We start from the raw sequence: 15,959 nt of genomic DNA, 5'->3' as shown, positions 1-15,959 counted from the left end.
AGGGCAAGGATGGGCTTACCCCTCTTGATTTGACTTTCTGGGGGGCTCATCAATGTTCAGGTGCTTCGAGCCCCTAAAAAATCTTGACTGATACTCTTTGGCTCTTCTTCTTCCTCTGATACTCTTTGACAATAAACTGGGCCGATGTTTTCCTTTGTTGTGGGTCTAATCACAAATTAATGGTCGCGGTTTGGCCTCTACTTCCTCTATAATTGTCTTTTGCTCCTTCCAGCAAGCTTCGCGAAGAAAAATGGGTCATTCGGCGCCTTTCGGGCTTCCTGGGGGCTGCAAAATGAAACGATTCCCTAAAGATTCCCCATTTCGGCCTAAAAAATCCAGCTAGGCGCAAATCGCTCATCAAAAACTGCCTCAGAAACTGATTTTGGGGCTCCGAAGTGCGATTTTTGCTCCTTCGCACCAAAAAAGTGATGATGACGTCAGCATGACGTCAGCGATGGGACCTCGTACGGCGGGTGACATCAGCGATGACGTCAACATGATGACGTGGCGGGATGACGTCAGCATGATGACGTCATCACGTACGGATGGTGACGTGGCAGGTACGGCGGCTCTGGTGATGTGGCAGGTGACTCGGCGATACAGTGGCAGGAGGCCACGCCGGCGGATGACGTGTTAGGTTGACTAGGCAGGGAGGTGATGTAGGTGGGTGACGTCACAAGGGAAATGGCGGTAAGCGGTTTTGGGCGCACCGCCTTAGTGCCTGGGTGGTTTTGGAGGGAGGGCCTCCACCACACCCGAGACCTTGACGCGTGGCGGGAGTACGGCGGTAATACCGCCCATCTCCTGGACGCTAAGCTTCGGGCGGTTCGGGGATGGGAGGGCCTGTCAGCCATAGATCTGAGGGGCGGACGATCCAACGGTTGGCGGCGATGGTGAGTCGGCGGAGGTATACGGGCAGGGAATATGCGCGGGATATTCCGATTTTAATAAAGCGCGCGGGTGGGTTTAGACTTAGGGAAAGGCGGGGTTTGAATTTATATGGGCGGGTTAATGTATTTGCGTTTGGGACTTAGGGTAAGGGGTGAAACATGGGTTTAAAATGAGCGCGATTAATATTTTATGTACAAACTTTGGGTTAGGGGTGGAATAGAGGGATGTTTGAGGGTTTTAGGGCTAGGGAAGAGGCTGTTAGCATGACCAGGTGTCATCTAACCCCTTTCATGACTTGGATGGGCTAAAAACAGCCCCAGGTGGACCATTTTTTCCCGGACCATTTTTTCCCGGACTTGTAAAAATATGGCTATATTGCCAGGGAGGGGATATTTACATAGGGGGATTTTTATATACAAAGTTTTAGTAGGGGAAGGGGGAAAACTGATAGGGAGTTATATACTAGAGTTAGTAGTTAATATGGAGATGATAAGCAGGCGCCAAGGTCAGGGACCTTGGGCTAATTTTGGGGAAAAGAATTTGAAAAGAAATAAAAATCCTTGAGTGAAGCAGATCTTCACCAAGGCAATCTGATGCGAAGGATGATGGAACTAAGAGGAATCAAGCAGATCTTGACCTCTTTGGGGAAATTAGTAAGTGACATAGGGAAATTAGAAGAAGCGGGATTTAGTGATGTCCACCTTTGAGCTCCTTTGAATGAAAACTGCCTGCACTGTGATCCGGAAAAATATACACTTAGTAACACAAAATTGATCATAAGTCATCTTTTTGCAACCTCTCAGCTACCTACCCAGCCTACTCACCTAACATTTTTTCTTCTTTTTTTTGGTTTGGGTGCACTTAGACTTGCAGACCCAGATTTACAATTTTCTTTTTAATGTTTCCTATCTAGCTCTACACTTATTTCTGCCAGGGCCCAGATTAAACAGTTGGGTCCCTTTGATTCTCTACCTATCTACAAATCTGCCAAGATTCAACTATTTGGACAGACACATTTCTCTATATTCTAAAACAGGAAATTGAAACCTAGGAAGGCCAAGATTAGACTGTTTGGACCTTCCTTAAATGAAAACTCTTCAAAACTGGAACAACTCATCAAAATTGGAATCAACAGTGGCATTTGAACTAGCACACTTCATGGCTTTCTTCTTTGGTATCTTCTGAAAATATGGAACACTGTAGCTTGCAAAGTATGACATATTTGGCATGTAAAAATGTCAATCATGAAAGATGAAACCCTGTTGCAACAGGAGGCTAATTGTGGCTCCACTTGGGGATGGCTTTTCCTTGTGAAAAGCCAAGAACAGTAGGTCAGACTGCCTTGATCTTCTGTTTGTTGCTGTAGACTGGAAACATTTGTTCTGGCTGCTAAAAATATAAACTTTGAACTATGAACAACCTCCTCCTCAACTGAATTACTGTGAACTGTACAACATCACTTGCTTTCTTCTGCGTGCTTGATAATTATGCACAATGATTGCAAATAGTTCTTTTCTACCATGAATTGCTTGTAATGTGACAGTCTTCCTTTTGCTGTTTTACTGAAATTGGTTCAGAGATAGAGGCTTTAAAACTGGAACACTTGTTTTGGCTGTGCCTTCCCAAATTTATTGCTGCTTCTTAAACAATCGGTCTACTTACACAAAAATAAAAACAGAGTGCTGATATACACAAATAAGACTGTACAAAGATATATACAAAACTGCATTGTGTCCCTTAAAAGGGATCATGGTAATGTTTCAGCATACGGCCATTGACAAGGCCTTCTTTTGCAGAACAATCCTCTACAGATCTGAGAAAATAAGTGTTATTTCCCTGAACAACAGAAATAACCAATGGACCTCTCCATAGAAAATCAAACTTGGCATGTTTGCCCTTGTCTTCCCTTCTTGAGTCCCATCTTAGAACTTTGTCACCAACATTGAAATCCTCAGCCTTAGCTCTCTTATCAAACATCTTTTTAAGCTTTTCCTGCAAAATTTGTGTTCTGTCATAAACCTGTTCTCTGGTTTGCTGAAGATGAATAGTCTGATTAATCCTTCTTTGAATGTCATTTGGTTCAGCCTGAATCTCTTGTAACAGTTTGATAGTAGGAATGCCTAGGGATGAAGGAAATCTAGCCTCCATGCCATATACTAACTCATAAGGGCTCATCCCAATTGATCTTTTGATTCAAAGTTTGTCTGCCCATAGGGCATTTACCAGTTTTTTGTGCCAGTTCTTCTTGTTTTCTTCCAGCACTTTCTTTATGATGTTGATGAGGCTTTTGTTAGATGATTCGGCCAAGCCATTACCTTGAGGGTAATAGGCTGTGGAGTGGCCTAAGGTAATATGAAATCTGTGGCAGAAATTGATCAATTTTTTTGGACTTAAAGGCAGCGCATTGTCAATGATGATTTTCTCGGGGCAGCCAAATCTGGAAAGGATATTGCACTCAAGGAATTGGATAATGATGGTGTCATTGGCTTGTCTACAGGGAATGGCTTCAACCCACTTAGTGAAATAGTCAGTGGCTGTTAGGATCCATTTGTGCTGGCCTGAGGAAGAGGGATGGATTTCTCCAATGAAGTCAAGACCCCATGTTGATAAGGTTGTTTGGTTGAGATGGGTTTAAGGGGCAGGGGTAACAGCTTTCTCTTGCCCTCAAAAATTTGGCATTTGTGACATGACATGGAAAACTTCTTTACATCTGCAAAAAGAGAGGGCCAATAGAAACCAGCCCTTAAAATTTTATCAGCAGTGGACTTCCAATATAGATGTCCTCCACAGTCACCTGCATGGAATTCTTTCATGACATTGTTAGTTTCATTCATGGTTAAACAATTAAGCAATATACCTTCATGATTTCTCCAAAATAATGCACCATCTATAACACAAAACTTTAAAGCCTTCATTTTTAAAAATCTTTTCTTGGTTCTGGACAATCCTGGGGGAGCACACAGGTTTAACAATACAAAGCATATATCAGCGTACCATGGGGATTGTAAAATGATTTCACTGATCTGTGGAGTCGCCAGCTCCGGTTCATTGTCCAGCTGGTTAATGTCTAAGGCTTGGAAGTTTGTTTCAGACATTAGTTTAGCTAAACCTTGTCCTTTTATCAGCTTGGTTGGTTTTATTTCTATGTCATATTCAAGGATGTTCGCAATCCACTTGCCTCTTTTGCCTTCTAATCCCTCTTGAGTCAATATGTCCTTTACAGCAGCATGTGGGACATAGGCAATCACATGTGAATATAAAATGTACACTCTGAAATCCTTGATGGCCTTAACAAGTGTGTAGGCCTGCTTTTCCATTATTGGGTACTTCAAAGGAGCATCTCTTAAGGCTCGGCTGAAAAAAGCGATTGGTTTTTCAGCTCCTTGTTCATCCTTTTGTAGCAGGACAGCTGCTATTGTGTGGTCAGATGCAAATGAAAATATGATAAAATCTTTGTCAAATTGTGGGCTAGTTAGGACAGGGGTTTGTGTTAAGGCTGATTTGATACTCTCAAATGCTTGCTTGGTTTCAAGAGACCATTTTACCTTGGCATCCTTCTTTAACATATTGCTTAACAATCTTATCAGCTCAGCTAGATTTGGAATAAATCTTCTCAAGAAGTTGATTTTCCCAAGGAATGCTTGTAGCTCTTTAATGTTTCTTGGAAATGGGATTTGGAGGATGGCTTGTATTCTTTCGGGATCAATTCTGATCCCATCCTTTGATATGATGTGGCCAAGTAATTTACCTTCTTCAAGGCCAAACAGAGACTTCTTTGGGTTCAAGGAAATACCATATTTCCTACATGTCATGAAAATTTGCCTGAGATGCTTGAGGTGTTCTTCATCAGATTTGGAAAATGGGGTTATGTCATCAAGGTAGACAACTAGGAAATCATGTATTTCATTGGCGAAAGCAATATCCATTGCATGTTGAAAGGTAGCAACAACGTTTTTAAGACCAAATGGCATCTTTACATACTTAAATGTTCCCCAGGGTGTGGTAAAAGCTGTTTTGTCTTGGTCGTCTGGGTGAACAAGTATTTGGTTGAAACCCGAAAAACCATCTAGCAAGGAGATTCTAGATGATCCCACTACCCTTTGTAGGATGTGGTCCATTTTAGGCAAAGGGTAATGGTCTTTTAGGGAGACTTGGTTTAAATTTCTGAGATCTACACAAAGTCTAATTTCACCTGTCTTTTTTCTCGTAGGAACAAGATTGGACACCCATTCAGAAAATCTGATGGGTGCTATGATGCCTGCTTCAAACATCCTCTTTACTTCCTTCTCAATCGGGGGAAGAAGCATAGGGTTAATTCTTCTAAGTTTCTGCTTGAAGGGTTTCTGGTTTGGTTTTAAAGGAATGGTGTGTTGGATTACCGAGGTGTCATAAGATTTCAGATCCTCATAGCTCCAAGCAAATACATCTTGGAACTCTTTGAATAAGTCAATGTACTTGGGCTTTTGATCAGGTGGTAAATTTTTGGACAGTTTCATCATTTTTGGCTTTTCTGCTGTCCCAATGTTGTGTTCCTCTATATCAGTGTTTATGGGTTGCAATTTTGGCTTTCTTGGCGCGTCATTAGCATCAAACATGTCTTCTAATGGGGTTAGGCTAGCAGGCAGAAAATTATCCTTTAAGTCAATGATCTCTACCTCTGTTTTGGCTATATCTTCCAAGTGTATTTGTTTTAGATGTTCTATGTTTTCTTTGTCAAAAATAGTTGGTTTCGGGATTTTCTTGACTGTTGTAGCTGTTATATCTTGCTGATTTTCAGTTGTCTGGTGTTCTGGATCTGTCATAGCATCCATGTCAATGTTAATATTCGAAAACTCATGCTCAAGGGTGAGGAAATTGTTAATCTGGGCATCGTTTTCGAATACTTGCCAGTCTCTAATGTTATTTGGGACTGCGGTTCTATGTTTTATTTCAGCTGTGAAGTGATGGTTTGGGTCAAATGGAAGTTTGCATGTACTAGCAAAAGTGGCTAGGCTGTGTGCATGAATGTTGTGATTTCTGGAAATCTTGTCAAGCTTGAATTCAGTGAATGCCTGGAGTATATTAGTAGCAGCGGTCCTATAGGCTCTCATTCTATTGTCATTGGTTACAAAATTTCCTTTCATCTGTTGTATGATTAAATCAGAGTCTCCTAAAATAGACACTTTTGCAGCTCCTAGAGCTTTGAGGAGTTTAATGCCTAGCAAAAGAGCCTCATACTCTGCCATGTTATTTGTGCATTTGAAATTCAGTCTGTAGGCATGACCTTCTGCATGTTTGTTATATGTATTGTGAATCCAGACACCTGCCCCTGCTCCTAACTTGTTAACGGAGCCATCAAACTCTAAATACCAAGTGATTTCTTGCTTATGGTCAGTATCAAGAGATTGAGCTGTTTTAGGATTGGGCAGTTTTAAAATTTCTGTTTGGGGAATTTCTTTTGGTAGGCTAGTTGCATTAACTGCTGTGACAGTTTCGTGGGTATGTACAACCGACTCTTTGTTGATGTGTGCTTCTTGCTCTAGAGCGAAGGGCTCGTTATCAATTGAAACATTTGTATCATCATTAAACAAAATAAAGGAGTCCATATCAGAGTGGATTGAGTAAATGGGAAAATTTTTAGGCTTGCTCTCACTACTTACCACATATTTCATGAGCGTTTCTCTATATAGTCTCTTTGGTTGCCCAAAGACTGAAATGGTGGCATAGGAAAGGTCTAATTGAAGGGATCCTTGGAGCTTTGCTCCCCATGACCTTGACAGGAGCATACCGTACTTTGGTGGAATGTCAGCAACCACTGCATCCATGAGGATGGTCTTGTTGGGATATTGGACTAAGGAGACACACAAATCTTTGATGAGGCCTAGACATTTCACTTGACTTGAGTCAAATGAGTATAAATCTTTCTAAGGTCTTGTAACATCAAGATTCAGTTTTTCCATAACTGCTTTGAGCATAAGATTGTGCGATGCCCCTGAGTCAAACATAGCATTGTGCAAAACTTTGTCATGTATATGCAAACTGACATAAAAGGGTGGGACAGGTCCATGTGTTGATTTTCCATTAACTTCTGGGCCAAACAGCAGCTCTGGGGTGTCATCTAAAACATTTACATCATCCTTAACCTCTGGCATTTGAAGTGATCTTTGAATTTGTTGCCTATATACATCGTGTTTGGCCAGTTCTGAGAGGGGAATGGATATCTTCAACTTAGCTATTTCTGCCTCTAAATTAAATGGTTTTTCCAATGGAGTCTTGGTGTTGATAATGGCAGTTTTTTCTGTTTCATTTGAATTGTCTGCGTTTCGCTCTTGTTTATCACTGCTATGGGAAGTTTTAGCTTGCGGTTTTTCAACTTCAGGAAAGTTTTTGGGAACCTTGTTCGAGCTTTCTTTCGAGGAAGGAGGTGGCAAAGGCTGATCTCTGGAAGACTGTATTTCTTTTATGTCTTCTACCGTCACTTGATGCGGGTTTGGAACAGGTATATCAACTGGTTCTGTTATGACAGCCTTGCCTTTGATCTTGTTGGGCTGTTTGCCATCCTTTGTTTTGCTAGGTTCGGAAATGTCAATGGTCCTAGTTCTCAGCTTATATTGTTTGTGTACTTCATACACAGCAGTGTCATAACCCTATTTGAAATCAAAAGACTCACCAGATTTAGTCTGAAACTGATTGTAATCGGGTTCATTTTGGTCTTTTTGGGACAGGACAGTTTGGTCCTCGCCCTTTAGATCCATTAAGTTCATGTGAGTGTCCTCCATGGTTTCACCAGAAGTAGATCCTTCAACATAGTTATCTTGAAAAGGGGGTCTTATATCATGGTCTTGGGTGGGTCTACAACATTTGTGTTCTGCGTTTTCCTAAAATTTGGGTTCTTTATGGTATTGGACTGTTGTCCTTCCCATGATGCTTTTCTCTCGACATTTTCTACTCTTTCTCCCAGCCTTTGCAGGCCACTGATGATAGCATCAAGCTTTTGATCAAAAGCTGAGGGTTCTTCCTTAAAGGTGGTTCTTCTTTCCATTCTAGCTCTGTTTCTTTTGGCAATTAAATTGGCTTCTACGCTAACAGCAACATTTTGCATGTCTGCAAGGGTTTGAGGAGCTCTTTCTTTTAACTGGTATGCCATATCCGGGTCGAATCCATCGGGAAATTTGTACAAGGCAAGATCAGGTGGAGGCCTTAAGTTTTGTGGTATTGCATTATATACATTATTGAATCTTGCACAGTACTCCAAAACAGTCTCTTGAGGACCTCATTTGATCGTATCATATTCAGCTAGTATGTGCAAGGGGTCTTTCTTTTTCTCCCATCTGTTGGTAAAGGATTGGTAAAGCTCATCTGGGGTGGTTATGGAATTTGCAGCAAGTGATATGAACCAAGTTCTTACATCACCTGTTAAACTCTGAACAAAAATTCTCATTCTTACACTATCATCATCTATCTTGTAGTTTTCAAAATAATCTTGCATCTTTTTGGTATGCTGAATGGCTTTGAAAGGACCAGTGCTGTCAAAATATGTGATTTTAGATTGGTACTCTTGAGGTAAAGCCCTAACATTAGCAGGTAATTGCAAGGGTGCATATCTATTAGCCATATTGGCAGGTATAAGTGGAACAACGGGGATAAATGGAACAACTGGAGTAACGGGGATCATAGGAGTAACTAGAACGCTGGAAACAACAGTAGTGTTAGTATGTGCAATGAATGAAGGTGTGGAAGAAGTACTACAGGATGTAGATGATGAACTAAGGGAAATAGGGGTTGACTGGAACAAAACCTTGATAGGAGTTGGAATACAACTAGGGTAAGCTGTTTCAGGGCTCAAATCAGCAAAATTTTCCGGTCTTTCTTGCTTCCTAAGGTTTTTCGAGATTAGGTTAGGGTTTTCAAAAATAGCTGGAGGGTTGGGATCTGGATTTGACCTTGTATATCGTGGATTCTTCTTGGGAGCCAGCGTCTGAATTGTTTTTTGGGTATTTTTCCTGGGAATTTTTTTGTAATCAACAAGGGACTAATTAAAATTTGGGACAGCTTATTTGTAACTTAAAACTAGCATGAAGATTGACTGAAGCAGCATTTATTTACTCCTGTTAATGCGAAGCAGAAAACAGTTTCAAAGGCTTCCTGACTGACATTTAGGCTTCATCTGTAGTTTTAAGAGATAAACAGCAATTGGAAAGTTTGATTTATTGTCTCAGCGGAGCTTTCTTACCTTCTTCGTGAAACTATCTGAGGAAGGTCCCCAGTGGAGTCACCATTATGTTATCACTCAGGTTGTCCTTAAGCTCCGGAAAAGGATACGGCCAAGGTAACCACAGACCAACTTTGGACTGCAGGTTCTAGCCAACCTGCAATCAGAGAGGGCTCTCTCTTTTATATTTAGCTTTGTTGAAAAGGATTTTAGGCTAGGTTTTGAGTTCAGAGGGTTTTTGTTTGTTTTTTTTTTGGTGAGAAAATTGATGTCTTTAGACAGAGAGGCAAGGCATAGGCTGGGAATTTCAAACCATTGGGCGTGGAGTCGAGGAAGAGAACTGCTAGTGCACTTCTTCAGTCACAAGAGAGGGAAAGTGGAGCCAGATAGTTGTGCATGAAACAGTATTTCAGGTTTAAGTGATGGAAAGAATGCTAAGTACTGAGAGGCAGTTAAGAATCGCCTAAATCAGCTTAACAGATGGGGATAACAGAGCTCCACCTAGGGGCAGTAAAGAATCCCTAAATAATTGGCTAGCACAGGTGAATCGGGGTAAATATGAGCCCGGGGGAATTCACATTCATAACCAATTCATTCAGAGGAAAACATAAAGAAACAACAGAAATTGAGCATAGAGTGTACTTAAGCAAATTCTAAGCTATTCTTTCTTTCTGCTATCTAGATAGTGGTAAACAATAAACAGAGGTAAGATGCACTTATTGCTTCAGACTGCAGCACAAGAATTCCATCTTCATATCTCCAAAAACATTCATTTACAATAGACAGTTTTCTCTCCAAGCTTTCAGCAATCTTTGATTATAGAAAAAAACCAGGTATACAAGGCGAGTCTCTAGTGAAAATTCTCAATTTTCCAACCCTTGTAACAATGTAGAGGGCGGTATATATAGGGAAAAACTTTCTACAACTGTTTTCATTACAACTTGACCTAAACAGGTCTGAAAGAAAGATGATTACTTGACCTAATCCTATCCAGAAATAAATGCAAAAATATCTCGGGCTGCGCTCAAGGTTGCCTTATCAAAAACTGAGTAAATGATGTAGTCCTTGGCAGCTTGGTGCAGTGTTTTCTGCAATAAATGTGTATGGGTTTCTGCTTCTTTGCTGACGGTCTGCATTTAAAGCTTTAACTGTGATTTGAGGGCAAGGATGGGCTTACGCCTCTTGATTTGACTTTCTGGGGGGCTCATCAATGTTTAGGTGCTTCGAGCCCCTAAAAAATCTTGACTGATACTCTTTGGCTCTTCTTCTTCCTCTGATACTCTTTGACAATAAACTGGGCCGCTGTTTTCCTTTTCTGTGGGTCTAATCACAAATTAATGGCCGTTGTTCGGCCTCTACTTCCTCTATAATTGTCTTCTGCTCCTTCCAGCAAGCTTCGCGAAGAAAAATGGGTCATTCGGCGCCTTTCGGGCTTCCTGGGGGCTGCAAAATGAAAAGATTCCCTAAAGATTCCCCATTTCGGCCTAAATCAAAAACTGCCTCAGAAATTGATTACGGGGCTCCAAAGTTCAATTTTTTCTCCTTCGCGCCAAAAAAGTGATGATGATGTCAGCGATGGGACCTCGTACGACGGGTGACGTCAGCATGATGATGTGGCGGGATGATGTCAGCATGATGACGTCATCACGTACAGACGATGACGTGGCAGGTACGGCGGCTCTGGTGATGTGGCAGGGCACGTGGCAGGTGACTCGGTGGTACAGTGGCAGGAGGCCACGCCGGCGGATGACATGTTAGGTTGACTGGGCAGGGAGGTGACGCAAGCGGGTGACGTCACAAGGGAAATGGCAGTAAGCGGTTTTGGGCGCACCGCCTTAGTGCCTGGGTGGTTTTGGAAGGAGGGCCTCCGCCACACTCGAGAGCTTAACGCATGGCGGGAGTACGGCGGTAATACCGCCCATCTCCCGGACGCTAAGCTTCGGGCAGTTTGGGGATGGGAGGGCCAGTCAGCCGTAGATCTGAGGGGCGGACGATCCAACGGCTGGCGGCGATGGTGAGTCGGCGGAGGTATACGGGCAGGGAATATGCGCGGGATATTCTGATTTTAATAAAGCACGTGGGTGGGTTTAGACTTAGGAAAAGGCAGGGTTTGAATTTATATAGGCGGGTTAATGTATTTGCGTTTGGGACTTAGGGTAAGGGGTGAAACATGGGTTTAAAATGAGCGCGATTAATATTTTATGTACAAACTTTAGGTTAGGGGTGGAATAGAGGGATTTTTGAGGGTTTTAGGGCTAGGGAAGAGGCTGTTAGCATGACCAGGTGTCATCTAACCCCTGTCATGACTTGGATGGGCTAAAAACAGCCCCAGGTGGACCATTTTTTCCCGGACCATTTTTTCCCGGACTTGTAAAAATATGGCTATATTGCCAGGGAGGGGATATTTACATAGGGGGGATTTTTATATACAAATTTTTAGTAGGGGAAGGGGGAAAACTGATAGGGAGTTATATACTAGAGTTAGTAGTTAATATGGAGATGATAAGCAGGCGCCAAGGTCAGGGACCTTGGGCTAATTTTGGGGAAAATAATTTGAAAAGAAATAAGAATCCTTGAGTGAAGCAGATCTTCACCAAGGCAATCTGATACGAAGGATGATGGAACTAAGAGGAATCAAGCAGATCTTGACCTCTTTGGGGAAATTAGTAAGTGACATAGGGAAATTAGAAGAAGGGGGAGTTAGTGATGTCCACCTTTGAGCTCCTTTGAATGAAAACTGCCTGCACTATGATCCGGAAAAATATACACTTAGTAACATAAAATTGATCATAAGTCATCTTTCTGCAACCTCTCAGCTACCTACCCAGCCTACTCACCTAACATTTTTTCTTCTTTTTTTTGGTTTGGGTGCACTTAGACTTGCAGACCCAGATTTACAATTTTCTTTTTAATGTTTCCTATCTAGCTCTACACTTATTTCTGCCAGGGCCCAGATTAAACAGTTGGGTCCCTTTGATTCTCTACCTATCTACAAATCTGCCAAGATTAAACTGTTTGGACAGACACATTTCTCTATATTCTAAAACAGGAAATTGAAACCTAGGAAGGCCAAGATTAGACTGTTTGGACCTTCCTTAAATGAAAACTCTTCAAAACTGGAACAACACATCAAAATTGGAATCAGAAGTGGCATTTGAACTAGCACACTTCATGGCTTTCTTCTTTGGTCTCTTTTGGAAATACGGAACACTGCAGCTTGCAAAGTATGACATATTTGGCATGTAAAAATGTCAATCATGAAAGATGAAACCCTGTTGCAACAGGAGGCTAACACTTGGTAGGACTACATCTTCATCATGTCCAACTTCTCACCGCGATAGGTGGGATAGCACAAGATTTGAACCCAAGACTTTTGGTTAGGTGAGACTTCATTTCCACAACCATTGCCAATTGAGCTATCACAAGCGGGCAATTTTTAACATGATTTTTAAAATTATTTCATTTTCAAAATATTTTATAATTTATTAACTGTAATGTTTTAATTTATTGACAAAATAAATTGATTTAACATGGAATGGAATATATATATATATATATATATATATATATAGATATCATATATGAACATAGATACATACGGAGGATGAGGTAAAATCCATGGATGATGTTAGGATAGGTTGAAAAGGTGAAGGTAAATGGAGAATGGAGGATGGATCCGGCGCGCTCTGCTGTTAACTGCGAGGGTTTCGGTTAGGGCATCCTGAAACCCTATCTCCTCAGCCTGCAGACTCCCTACAGCCTACGTTTCGAACCTGCCGACCGGGCCCATTTTTTCAGGTCACAACTGTCGCTGTCTTTTTCACCATGGAGCCGGTTAATGAGGTTATGGACACGGAAGAGGAAGTCGATTACTCCGAAGACCCGCACCCGTCTCAGGTCATTTTCGATCGCCCTCCTCCCGCATCATCGTTTGCTGCTCCGGACCCTCTGCTTCCTGGATCGCACCCCTCCCCTGCGGTATCTATCCCGGTCCCCCCCCCCTCGGGCACGCCAGAAGGTGCGGTTCTCTCTGAATCGGCCGGACTGGATCTTCCCCCTTTATCTCCGGGAACCCTTCGCTTTTTATCATCAGTGATCCCTCCATCACCGCCCTTCGAATCGCGTCCCCTGTCATCCTCCATCCCGGCTCCACCCTCCTCAAGCCAGCCCCCTCCTTCTTCGTCTGGTTTCTCTGCGCTCCTACATTCTCCCTCGGGGTGTTTTGAAACCCCAGCTGTCAAAGTAGCTTCTTCCAGGACAAATCCGCCAGACTGCCTCCCGGATCCCTTGGTTCACCACCCTTCGGCGCCACGATCTGGTAAAAAGAGAACAAAGTGTGTCAAATCCACAGCAAAAGATATCTCTATCTGGTTTGGTGAGACTACGGCCATAGCAGAGGCGGCAATCATGGCCAATACTATTCTGGTGGGTCATGTCCGGGGGCGAGCCTACTCTGCGACCCGGTTAACACAATGGGTAAAGGAGATATGGGGTGGGATTCTGATAGAACTTCCTGAAGTTCAGGTTCTCCCCCGCGGCTGGTTTGCTCTACATTTTGCAAAAGAAAATTATACGGATCTGGTTCTGGCCAAATTCTGGCATATTGAGATGGCGCCGGTGTTGCTTAAGCGATGGAGTCCCCTGTTCGATCCGGAACGTGAACAGATTGGAGCTGGGCCTTTATGGGTTCGATTGCCGGGTCTTCCCCTGCAATACTGGAACGAAGAGGTATTCATCCGCATTGGAAATGCTTTGGGCACATACCTCGATCATGATCGCACCTTTGTGGAGTCTAGGAACAGAACGCTCGCCCGAATCCTGGTGCACCTAGACACTCGCGAAGGTCTGGAGGAAAAAATCACTCTCCATTGGGGAAGATACACTCGTGTTCAGATCTTAGATTACGAAGGCGTTCCCTTCAGATGTCGTCGTTGCCATAGGGTGGGGCACGTCTTCAAGGACTACCCGCTCAACCAGAGATGTGCAGACGCTCCTGATTCCTCCATCCCCACTCCGAGATCAATCTCTCCGGCTGCTCAACATGTCCCGACCACGAGCATCCCCAATGATACTGCTCCACAGGCTCAGGGTGTCTCGCATGGACGTGCAACTGCTCCGGTCACTAGATCTCGGGCGGCCTCAGCAGCGGCATCCGCAGGCATACCGGGTAACTCTCTATATCCTTCATTGTCAAATTTGTCTTCATCTCCATTATCATCTCCTTCATTATCTGCTGCTTTCTGTTCGATGCCTTCATCCTCCGTCATTGCCCCTGTGGTCACCGCCACCCTACCACCTACATCCCCTTCATCTTCCCTCTCATCTCCCAGGGGCGCAAATCACCCTTATTTCCTGCGGCCTCGCCCTCACTCACAGGGTCCTCAATCTTCACACATTGGGTTGGGTATAATTACACCTGGTCCGTCCTCCCTGCCCTCGCGAGGGAGAAAATCTGATCTCACAAAGGCTATCCGGAGAGCGGGGGCAGAGGTAGCCACCGGGAGACAATCCACTATTGATGGGGTACTTAGAGCGAAGAACACCCCTGGACATCTTCCCCCATGAAGTGTCTCTCCTTCAATTGCAGAGGCCTGGCTAGTGCCTCAAAGAAACTAGCCCTCAAGAGATTGTATGAATCCTCTCCTGTCGACATTATTTTTCTCCAAGAAACCCTTGGACCTGCGGACTCCATAGTGGCCTCACTATCTTCTATCTTCCCCGGTTGGCAGTTCTCGGCCATGGACTCCTCTAGTCGATCAGGTCCCCCAAGTAGCCCAAGGTACTTGGGGGGGACCTGGCTTTCTGGGGCTCGATCTTTTCTCTGCAGACTTGGGCATCACTCTCAGGGCTATAAACATATACGGGCCATGCCACCAGCGTGAAGCCTTCTGGAATAACCTTCTGGGCTTATCCATCCTATCTGTTGAACATTTATTCATCGGGGGGGACCTAAATTTTTCTCTGGGCTATGGTGAATCATGGGGAGCCTCTGCACAAATAGATCCCATATCCGCTTACATGACTGATCTATTGGATCGAAATGACTTGAGCGATGTCCCTATGATTAAACCCCTACCCACCTGGAGGAACAGAAGGATCGGTGATGCTGCCCTGGCTCGTAGACTAGACAGATTTTTGATGAAAGGATCTCTGCTTCAAAGACTACACCTCTACAGGCAATGGGTGGGGAATGGAGGTATATCAGACCACCATCCTATCTATCTGGAAATAATCGGTCCAAATAAAAAACCAAAGGCGCCATTCAAATTCAACCATGGATGGCTTCAGGACCCATCCTACATCCGACTTGTTACGGATTTTTGGCCCTCACACCCGATTGATCGAGCTGACTCCTTGGCTAAGGGCTTCTGCACGAATCTATTGCAGCTCAAGGAGCTCTCGATCGAATGGGCTAGGAACAAATACAGGCAGGAGGTAGCAGCTCTCAAGCACATTGAAGATGAGCTCACCTCTCTCACCGATGAAAGAGGATTGGGTTTCATATCGGAGGCAGATAAATCCCACTTAGTAGAGTTGGAAAATCAGAAGCAAAAAATCCTCAAAGAGAGGGAAGAATCTACTCGATTGCGCAGTAGGGCCACCTGGCTTAAGGCCGGAGATGACAACACTCGCTTTTTTCACAATTATGCAAAAGGCAGAAAAGTCAGTAATACTATTTGGAATCTCCCTATGCCCGAGGGTGGAGTGGCTGACTCTTTCAATAAGCTCTCACAGATGGGTACAACCCATTTCAGGAACCTATATAAGCAACCCCTGGGTTCCAACATTGCAGATATCATCAACATTGCTGGACATTTCCCTAGGTTTGTAAATGAAGATGAAGCTGAGAGTCTTTTTGATCTGGTGACCCCAGAAG

This window comes from Pinus tabuliformis, chromosome 4_1 (assembly GCF_031772625.1).
Source record: "Pinus tabuliformis cultivar Carrire ecotype Pingquan chromosome 4_1, CPIR1, whole genome shotgun sequence".
Taxonomy (NCBI): Eukaryota; Viridiplantae; Streptophyta; class Pinopsida; order Pinales; family Pinaceae; genus Pinus; species Pinus tabuliformis.
This window is presented reverse-complemented; position numbering follows the sequence as displayed.